The sequence below is a fragment of the Peromyscus californicus genome, unplaced genomic scaffold (genome assembly GCF_007827085.1).
Source record: "Peromyscus californicus insignis strain IS unplaced genomic scaffold, ASM782708v3 Scaffold_11__1_contigs__length_118956290, whole genome shotgun sequence".
Taxonomy (NCBI): Eukaryota; Metazoa; Chordata; class Mammalia; order Rodentia; family Cricetidae; genus Peromyscus; species Peromyscus californicus.
The window spans coordinates 5,490,119-5,500,662 of NW_026294402.1; the positions used below are offsets into that span (position 1 = coordinate 5,490,119).

Sequence of the window (10,544 nt, forward strand, 5' to 3'; positions counted from 1 at the left end):
GTCAGCATGGGATTCTGCATTTTCTTTCCATTCCAAAGGGGCTATAACTCAATGGCTTCCTAAGCCTGGCCTGGAACGAGTCCTGTGGACCTTTGAAGAACAAGAGCTAGGTGTAATAACTGCTGAGGGTGAGAGTAAGAAAAGCGCTCGAGTGTAAGGTCATTTTGTTTTGGCCACGTTATGATTAAACAAAACCACAACAGTCTCTGGCCCGAGGGGTTGAAGGGAGGCATTGGAGAGCCTAAGGGAATGCAGGAGCCAGCATGTGCTTCATACAGTGCAGGAAGAAGCGCCTTTAGGGGTCTTGTGTTCTGAATCCATATTCTCATGGCCATCACAAAAACCTTGCATAACCCCAAGAGACCTATGACCCATGGAGCTATTTCACAGGCACTTTCAGAGGTGGCAGCAGTTTCAGTAGACTCAAAGAATGTTTAACAAATGGATGTGTTTATTGAATGGTCTGGTGCAACTTGCAACCCCAATAGGGCTGGCAGCCTTCACCTGGGAGGAGAAAAGAGGGCCAGGCCCCAGGTAGAGAAAGAGTCCTAAGGGGACCAAGTTAAGATCTGCTGGCCAAATACTCTGGCAGTGGCATCTCGGCAACCCCCCCCCCCCAGGCTCCATGGCACCAAGACTTCATAAAGGGTGTGGACCTCCAATGCTCTGGCAGCTGCCTCCGTCTTTCTGCACAAACCTGGCCAGATGCAGTTGTTTCCCTTATATGTAGTTGCTGGGCAGACCACATCGTTTCCTATGCAGATATGGAAGTCACAGTAACACAGGTCAAGCAGGCTGTGACAAGGCCTTGGAGGGACAGACAGGAAGTGGTTGGGCCTGCTGCTGCTGCTGTGCTGCTGTTGTTCAGAGAAATGGACAGAGAAGGATCTAGAAGGAAAGCCCCCATGTTGCCACTAACTTCCTGCTGGGAAGTCTGGGAAACTGTTGACTCTCCCCGAGGTCCTGCCTCCTCTGAGGTTGGAGTGAGGATTAAATAATGCATATACGAAGGGCTGTCTCTGAGAGCTGCATGCCTGAGTGTCACTGCCAGGAAACAGGCCTTATCAGCTTCTGTATGTTGTCTACCCAAAACATCCAAGTGAATTTTGAGATGCTATATACATTCTTATTAAACAATCCAAGGACAAAATTTGAGGTATGCATCTGGGTTATTAAATGCCAGGGTGAGACTCACACAGATCCACTCTCTGTGAGGTAGTAAGGAGATAAATTCAGGGCAGGAGTCTAGAGCCACAAGAAGAAATGCATCCATTCTTGTGAGTAGTCATTTTATGGTCCTGTTTTAGCTCCAGTGGAGATCCAGTTCTATTGTGGGCTCTATTTTTGACATTTCTGGAGTCTTGGTGGCAGTTAGCTTAGCTATCAATCCTTTTACAGCTATATGCCTATTTGTAAACATCAAGTAGGTTACTGGAGAATGAACCTACACAAGCACTACTGTTACCAGCTGGGGGCTGCTGCCAGGCTGGGGCTGCTGGCCACCTTGATCACCTGTGTGATTCTTTAGGCTTGGGACTTGAGGTTCCCTACAGCTCCTGTCCCACCAGAGATGTGGACTGTGAGCAGCAAGTGCCTGACTCATTTGTGGTTCCATAGGCTTGTTCTGAGTGTTATGTGTGCTGGATGTTGCCCTGGATGAGACCAGTAACAAGGAAAACCTCTGCCTTCTCATGAGCCTGGGAGCCAGGAAGCTGAAGACCCATCATAGTAAAATGTGTAGTTTACTACAAGGAAGAATGAGGATGGGCCAGTGAGTTCCAATTTTAAGTAGAAAAACATCTGAAGGTGGCAGAGAAATAAATGAAGTAGAGGAGGAAGTTCCAGGAGGGAAAAGCCTGGGCAAAAGTCTTGCAGGCAGGGGCACAGGATGTTCTGGAGTTGCAACTGGAGAGCCAAGGGGGTGGAGGGCCGCAGTCCACTGGAGGTGGAGAAGGCCACAGGAAGGCTGTGGTTTCCACTCTGATGCAAAGCAGGATGCTGATGTCAGCTAAGGCAGTGTTTCTCTGCAGCCTGTTTCTTATCTTGCTTTCTGGAGGCTGAGCCTCTCCTTGCCTGATCTCACACAGGCATTACCACCCCAGTGCAGCTTGGTGTGATAGAGGGAGCAGCCAGCCGACTTGTCTAATGTCCCACTCACAGTGCGGTCCTTTGAGAGGCTCACACCTGGGTCCTTGTCACACTCTGCGACCTCGTCTCCCTGTTTCATAGTTCCTTCCGCTGGCTAGCTGCGTCTGCTGCCCTCTTCCCGTTTCCTTTGACACAGGCTCTTCCGCCGCTAACAGGCCATGAAGTCGGACCTAACTGAGGGGTTTTCTGATTAACTGTGAGAAATCAGTGCAAGAGCAGTTAGGGGACTGCTTGGTGCGGAATGAGAAACCTCCGCGCCTCACCGTCCTTCTTGTTCTGTCAGAGAATAAAACCAGCAATGAGCTCACCTCAGAATCCTTCTGTCAAATAGAAAACTGATTAAATTAAATTCTTATGATATTGGTTTATTTATTGCATGTGTGCACACACTGTGTCCATGTGCCACGGAGCGTGGATGAGCAGAGGACAGAGTTGGTTCGCTCCTTCTGTATGTGGGAATACAGGTATTGAAACCAGGCTACTGGGCTTGACTGCAAGTGCCTTTTCCTCACCGAGTCATTATATCAGGCACAGAAACTGATTTTTATGAAATGAACGTGAAAATATCTTCTGTTTAGTTCCAGAAATTGACTTAAGCCAACATTTCAGGGCGTACCACTGTGGTTGGACTGAAGCCAGCCCACTGCAGGGGTAGGCTGCATTCGAACTTATTCTCTAGCACCACCATGTGGTGATGCCAGGGTGATGAGCGCAGCCTTCCGTTTAGCCGGCGGGGGCTGGATCGGGGCAACAAGAGAGCCTGGGTGGGCAGCTGAGCAGCCATGTGTGCCCTGGTACAGTCTGTCAAGCAGTGCAGGGCACTGTGACACAGACTGGCTCTATAACTGTCTGAGGTCACCCTCAGGTTCTCGGTGCTCATAATCCTGGAATCTGAGATGAGCCCCTGACAACTGTCTGAACAGCCAATGAAATTAAGGCCTGACTTGCGCAATGGCCAGCTACTCTTCCTTTCTTCTTTTTGTTTTTCCCACCAATGATGGATGCTACCAACATAACTGGATTGTGAAGGCTTATGTGCTCAGATTTAATGTAACGCACAATGCAATAATAAAGGGGTGTGTGTGTGTGTGCACGTGTGTGTGTGTGTGTGTGTGTGTGTGTGTGAGAGAGAGAGAGAGGGGGGGGAGGGAGGGAGGAGGGAGAGAGAGAGAGAGAGAGAGAGAGAGAGAGAGAGGAGAGAGGAGAGAGAGAGAGAGAGAGAGAGAGAGAGAGAGAGAGAGAGAGAGAGAGAGAGAGAGGAGAGAGAGAGAGAGAGAGAGAGAGAGAGAGAGAGAGAGAGAGAGAGAGAGAGAGAGAGAGAGGTGTAAGTATTGAGAGGACAGAGGAGGACACCAGTCATCAGATGTCCTGTTCAGTCACTCTCACTGTCCTGCTGAGAAGAGGTCTCTCACTGAACCTGGAGTTGGGCTGCCAGTCTGCAAACCCCAACAATTTTCTCTCTACCCTCCACAGTGCTGAGGCGACAGGTCACATATGGTTACCCCAGATTTCTTTACATGGGTGTCTGGGACTCATCCTCAGGTTTTCACGTTTATACAACAAGCACTCTTACTCCACAGACTCAATGTTTTTAACTTATTTCATCACTTAATTGTTGCCATTAAAAAGTTCTTTTTAAGTTGTATAATATTTAGAAATAGTAACAACAGTTGTCATCTATTAAACCCAGGGAACAGGCAGAGTCTGTGGTGGGTCTTCCTCCACCTACATTATTTATTCAAATTTTCATGAAAACTCCATCATGTAGATATTTTTCTAGAAGAGATGACAACATCTCAGTCAGATCAGAGCCACACAGAGAATGTGTGGTAGCTTTGGGACTTAAATGCAGGTCCCCTTGAAAAGAGTAGGGGCCACGGAGGGAGAGCAGGTGCTGGAAACAGAAGGCCTCCACTTCATGGCTGAAATTGCCTTTCTTGCTGGAGAAGGCTGTGTGCATGTTTAATGGTGTCGAGGCAGGTCTGTTGCAGCATCGCCAACCTACTATGATATCTTCAGTTCCTATCCCAGCAAGAAAACAGCTCATCACCCCCCCCCCCCCACACACACTTTCAACAGCCCCCAGGAGAAAGCTGATAGGTTGGAGGAGCTGTGATGTCCTGAAGTCATGAAAGCATAAGCCCAGAGAGAAGCCTAGCTTTGTATCACCATGCCCAGGACTAAGACAGACAATATGCTTATTGTGATTGGATATAAACACCTAAAACATAACACTGATGAACAAAGAATGGCCTGGCCCCCACTGCTTGAGAGATGCTTTAGGTTGAGGCTGGTCAAGTGTGGGTTCTCTTCCCTTCACTACTGAAAGGTGCATAATGGACACCATCTCTAATGGGAACCTGGCGACCAAGGTTTACCACTGACCACAGAACTTGTGGCTCATAGCCTGTGACCCAAGCCAGGTTCAGCTCCCCTTCTCAGCAGCCAAGAAAGGACAAATTAATGGTAGAAAGCAGAAAATGGAGATTTATCCAATGAGGTCACCCTGGGAAAAACAAAGAGACTCAGGGACTACTCCCGTTACCCTATGGGTCCTGAAGGGAGACTGAAGCTTAGGGAGAGGGTCGAGGATATGCACATCTGAGTAGCCTGGGCAAGGTGTGGCCCGGCCCACCATCGACCCATCGTCGTCTGGTCCAGTTACAGACACACAGAAGAATCTGATAAATGTGCAAAGTAAATGTTCAGCTTTCCTTGACAAACTTTCGACTCAATATGAAAAAGAATTACTTAGAGTCACCGTGCCCTCGTCACCACCCGTGTCCCATTTGGTTATTAAATTGTCCCTTTACCTAGAGCAAGGAACAAAGAGACTGGCCTCATGCTGCATGCTTGTCAACTGGATCCTGTTTTCTATGTGCTTCATTCTGCTTCACACACATTTTTATTTCATGTTCACACTGGTCCCCACATGGAGGCTGAGAGAAAAGAAGGTGAACCATTGTTCTTAAAACCAGAACTGAAAGCCCGGCTCATTTAAGGCAAAGACTAGTACTTTCTGAATGCAAGACTATAATGACAGGAGAAGAGACTCTCAATGGGAGTGTGTGGAAGTCATCCTCAGACTCAGGTCAAGTTGCTCCTGTCTATCCGCATGAAGTTAGGAAAAGAACAAATTGTCTCTTCATCTGCCTGGCAAGGACAAGAACGAGCAGCATCGTGACAAAACGTCACTAGAGGGCGCCATTGTCATCCTTGCAGGTGCATAGCTGCTTGCCCAGGAGATCAGCCCATGGCCCCTGAAGACAGACTTGGGCGAGGGGTCCCAGAGTTCCAGGACCATAAGGCTCAGGTCAGCTCTGCGTGAAATTTAGGACATCTCAGGCTTTATTACAGATACTTGGTCATCTTTGAAACGTCCCGCGCTTTGCTTTGTTTTGCGTTTGTAAACACTCCAGGAAGCGAGTTACTAGAAGAACGCTGAAGTGAGACTCAGACGCAGGAGCAAAAACAATAGCTCACGGTATCGATCTTGGAAAAGATGGAATTTATTCCTTTAGGAAGAAAAAATAGCCTATAAGAAACCAGCTTTGCCCAGTTCTGAAGCAAGAATGGAGACTCGAGTGATAATGAAGGATCTCTAATCCCATTCCCTACCCACTGACATCCCCGGACCCCCGCTAATTCTAATTCTAATGCAAAGACCTTACTGGATGTGGAAGTTAAGTAGTGGACACTACTGGAGCACCGAGTCCAGGGAGTACTTAGTAAATAGTGTTGAATGAGTAGATGACTAGGCGGGTGATGTCCTACTTAGCGGCAGCAAGGGGCTCTCTGGAACCACCTCCCAGCCTTTGGCCCTGATCTTCAACTGCTGTGCCTAGGAAAAAGGAGTGAGTGAGCACAGTGGAGACGAGGCATGGGCAGTGTTTGCATCCCCCTCCTTTGCAGTGGCTACAGATACAGCTTCATCTTTGCAGTGGCTGCTTCATAAACACCTGGTGAATAAAGCAAGCAGAGCTGGCTCTAATTAGGGCTTACAGGTGAAACTAAGCTGTGGAAAACAGTTTTGAGGGGAAGACACTAATGACAGGATCTGCCCGTGTGTGTCATCGTCTCCCATCAGCTGCAGGGTCTGTCCTCGGCTGTAATTAACTTAGAACTAGTTAGGCAGCAGTGAGGTGAGGGGATGGAGCAGACAGAGGAGGCACAGCAGAGATGCCCTAATGGCTTTTCCATATCCAGGTTGATGGACTGTTAAGAAAAGCAGGAACAGCTTGTACTATTCTTGGCAGCATGAACACTGTCATTTGTGGCAGCTATAGGTCATGTATCTATTTTCTCTGTTTGACAGGGACAAGGAGCAGTCGGTGACTGGTACAAACCCAGAGTGGCTCATTTAAGCTGTGACGACCAGGACAGAGCCTTGGTTTTCCTGTGTGAGCTGTCGAGGAGACCATGTGTGTGGCTAACATCTGCACATCTCTGCAAACTTAACTGGAGTTAGCTGAGCTCTGACTGCAGGTGGGAAAAATGAAGATTGATGATTCTAAGAACACGGGTCTGACTTTCCTTCAAAGGACAGAGGGAAAGGAAAGCAAAGCGGGGGGTCAGCACCTGCCTCCCTCTCTCCACTCCCCCTGTGGCCACCTTCAATTCAATCACATCAAAGCAATATCCCGAGAGCTCTTATTGAGTGCCCAGCTCTGGGCTAGGCACCGAGGGCCGAGTGCAATATGACATGCTGCCTGCCCCTCCACCATTAGCTTAAGACAGTAATAGACAGCTGATTAAGGTGGGTGCTAATGACAGATCCATGCACAAGGCTGCAGCATGGAGTATGAGAAGAGTGGGATTTGTGCTCTAGCTGATGGATAAGGTAAATTATAACGGAAGGAGATAATGCCATAGTAAGGAATGCAGATGGATTTTCAGCAAATAAGCCCAATTTCTCCCACCTGTGAACTGATTTTAACAGTATTGATAGGTAAGATGAATGCCTCCTATTCCCTGAATCTCTAATACTAGGAGGTAAGCCTGCCTGCTTCGAGAGTCTCTCCAGTAGCTGTCACACTCTTGTGCTATAGAGGATCTCTCAGCCTCACTATGACATTAAGGTTTGCACATGCAACTTTATTTCATTTTATTGTTAGTATTATTTAAGCTTGCAAAATTTTCTATAGTTTATAATGTTTCCTAGGAAATGTAATGAGCTAGAATGCCTTTGTCTTTGCAGGCCAAGAGTGTCAATGTTTCTATCGGTAAGGGGACATGGAGGAGCACTGAGTAGCCAAGTAACAAGGTAAATGAGTGTGGGTAAAGTGGATACTTAAGAAAGTCAAAGACACTTTTTTTTGTGACATATTCTGGTTCTTAACATTCTTATTCAGTCAGTCTTTATTTTCTATGGATCTTTTCTTTTTAAAAGTATTTATTTTATTTGTATTTTTTTTTTTTTGGGGTTTTTTTCGAGACAGGGTTTCTCTGTGTAGCTTTGCGCCTTTCCTGGAACTCGCTTTGGAGACCAGGCTGGCCTCGAACTCACAGAGATCCGCCTGGCTCTGCCTCCCGAGTGTTTTTTTTTTTTAAAATTAGTATGTCCATATTCTTTTTTTTTTAAAACTTTTTTTTTTTTTTTTTTTTTTTTTGGTTTTTCGAGACAGGGTTTCTCTGTGTAGCTTTGCGCCTGTCCTGGAACTCACTTGGTAGCCCAGGCTGGCCTCGAACTCACAGAGATCCACCTGGTTCTGCCTCCCGAGTGCTGGGATTAAAGGCGTGCGCCACCACCGCCCGGCTTAAAACATTTTTTTAAGACTCATTTATTTATTATGTATACAGTGTTCTGTTTGCATGCATCCCTGCAGGCCAGAAGAGGGAGCCAGATCTCATTACAGATGGTTGTGAGCCACCATGTGGGTGCTGGGAATTGAACTCAGGACCTCTGGAAGAACAGCCAGTGTTCTTAACCTCTGAGCCATCTCTCCAGCCCCTTATTTGTATTTTATGTATACGAGTGTTGGCCTGCATGTATGTATGTGTACATATGTGTTCCTGGTGCTGGCAGAGGATGGAGGAGGGAATTAGATCTCCTTAGAACTTAGGGAAAGTTGTGAGCCACCTGATGGCTGCTGGGGACTGAACTAGGTCCTCTATAAGAGCAGCAAGAGCTCTTAACCCCAGAGTCATCTCTCCAGTCCCCTAAATCCCTTCTTAACTTTGCTGTATGCCTGCATAGGCCCTTTTGTAGGCCTTTCCTTGGCTCCTTTACACCCTAACGAGCAGCTCTCTTCCTGTTCCCATAAAGTGGCAGAGGAAGAAGGACTGGTGGTTTCCGTGGAAAGACCACATGCTTCAGTTCGGGGAGCACGTAAAGAATGAGCAACATATGCAGAGAAAATAAGCCCTGTGTGTCCTGAGACACCCCATGTTCCTGGAATGAAGCCATAGCCTCAGATCCTTAGTAGAGGGAAGTGAGTGATAAGTACATTAATATAACTAAATATTGAAGCAGATCTGCAATGGCCCATGAAGAAAATCAACAGAAACTTTTCAAAGAAACTTTGTGCCACAAATGAGTATTGTGCAGTATGGCAACAATTCCCTTTATGTTCCCAGACAACCCCTGTGGCCAGTCTTATGGAACTGACTTTGGAGTATGGAAAAGCAAGATTATTGAATTACATACGACTGATATACTGAGCCTCAAGACTGTAAGAAAACCACCACCAAGAGGAACTCTACACAAGCCTTATTCTCCGGATTAGTGGTATCCATCACACACTGAAATATTTTCAATTTGATTTAGGCCATTTTCCCTGACTGGGTTTATTATGTCCATCAATGTGGAAATGAGACCCAAACTCCAGAGAGCAACTGGAAAGATGTTTCCTGTGTCTCTAACTCTTTGTCCATGTCATTCTAGGTTCTACTCAGCCCTCAGCGTGTACCAAGAGGCCCCGAGGTGTAAACAGCAGAGGCTTGCTGCACACTGGATGATGACACGCAATAGATTTGAAGATAAGCTACCACCCTGGAGGCCTTCATACAGAAGGGCCGTGTGGGCTCAGGGCTTGTGGTATGTCACACAAACAGGAACACTTTACTTAGCGAGAGCTTGGAAGTGTTAGCGTGACCAAAGGAGACACTGGGATGTAGTCCAACCTTTTCCTTGCAGAATGAATTCAGGTTGTGACCTGCCTTTCACAGCCACCCTGACCTCTTGATGAGTTACAGTTGATGCTGGAGTGGGGGGGGGGGGGGGGGGGGAACGACGACAATGGACCGCACCTCACAGGCTAGGTCTTGCAATGTTTGAAATTGAAGCAGGGAGCTAGAGTTAAACACTTGTATGTGCTTTAAAGTCAAATGATTTCCAGTCTTGAGGGCTCTGACAGCAGAACACTCCATGGAGGGGTAACAGAGGTCAGTCTGAGGCAGGGAGGGGCCTCTCCCTTTATGTTCCCAGACAACCCCTTGTGGCCAGTTTTATGGAACTGACTTTGGAGTATGGAAAAGCAAGATTTTCCCGTCAGCCTTAGGCTATGTGAGCTCATCCCCGAGACATGCCTAGGGGAAAGGGTTCTAGCAGGGATAGGATGGACCCCATACATTTTGACGTAATAAACTCACATATGTTTTCAACACCACATCCCTCCCTCTAGAGGACCCCAAGAAGTTCTGATGTCAAAACATTTTTAGTTTTCTATTAACTTCTGTACACATTTTAAACCCAGGGCTTTCTGCGGGTATTGAACCATGGACACACTTGGTAAAATAAAGCCTGGAGAAGCCAACTTCCATGACCAGCATGGGAAAAGGCAATGTATTGATGGCATCATAACTATTCCCAGGTGAGGATGGGTAACGCAGAACACGTATACAGATGCCTGATACAGGGCTGGTGGCTAGTTCACTTGTTGGACTGCTTGCCCAGCTTGCACAAGGCCCTGGGTTCCATACCCAGCACCCAGGAAGTAGAGGCAGGAAAGTCAGAAGGTCTAGGTTATCCCTGTCTCATAGGAGTTAGAGGCCAGCCTGAACTAGAAACAAAACATGACCTAGATGGTATGAGACCCTCAGTGAATACTGTGCTGAACACAGGCTAAGTGGATCAGGTGATGTTTGCCTTTTGCATATGTGTTCATAACATCACATTGAACATGATAAACACATGTGATTTCAGCCTGTTTCAAATAAATAAATGGAATTGAAAAAACAAAACCCAATTATTTCTTACTTAAAAGTGGGAGTATTTTTACTAAAACAGGTACGTAATTTTAGCTCACACAGAGAGTGTTTAGCACAGTGCAGATCTCATTTATAGATATTTCCATTAAGCCCCAAACATCTCTTCCTGTTAAATCACAAAGCCAAAAGGGTAAGGGCAGTGATCTACAAACCTTGTTAAGACCACACAAAGACTGGTCTGGGGTGGG

At 46.9% G+C, this 10,544-nt stretch overlaps 1 long non-coding RNA gene across 1 annotated transcript; it reads left to right on the forward strand.

The window, feature by feature from the left end:
- The first annotated feature begins 4,234 nt into the window (after positions 1-4,234).
- LOC128118993 (uncharacterized) lies at positions 4,235-9,346 on the forward strand. Its single transcript, XR_008221410.1, has 4 exons — positions 4,235-6,633; positions 7,346-7,411; positions 8,725-8,875; positions 9,032-9,346. It is a non-coding gene; the product is annotated as an uncharacterized LOC128118993 (long non-coding RNA).
- The last annotated feature ends 1,198 nt before the right edge of the window (positions 9,347-10,544 follow it).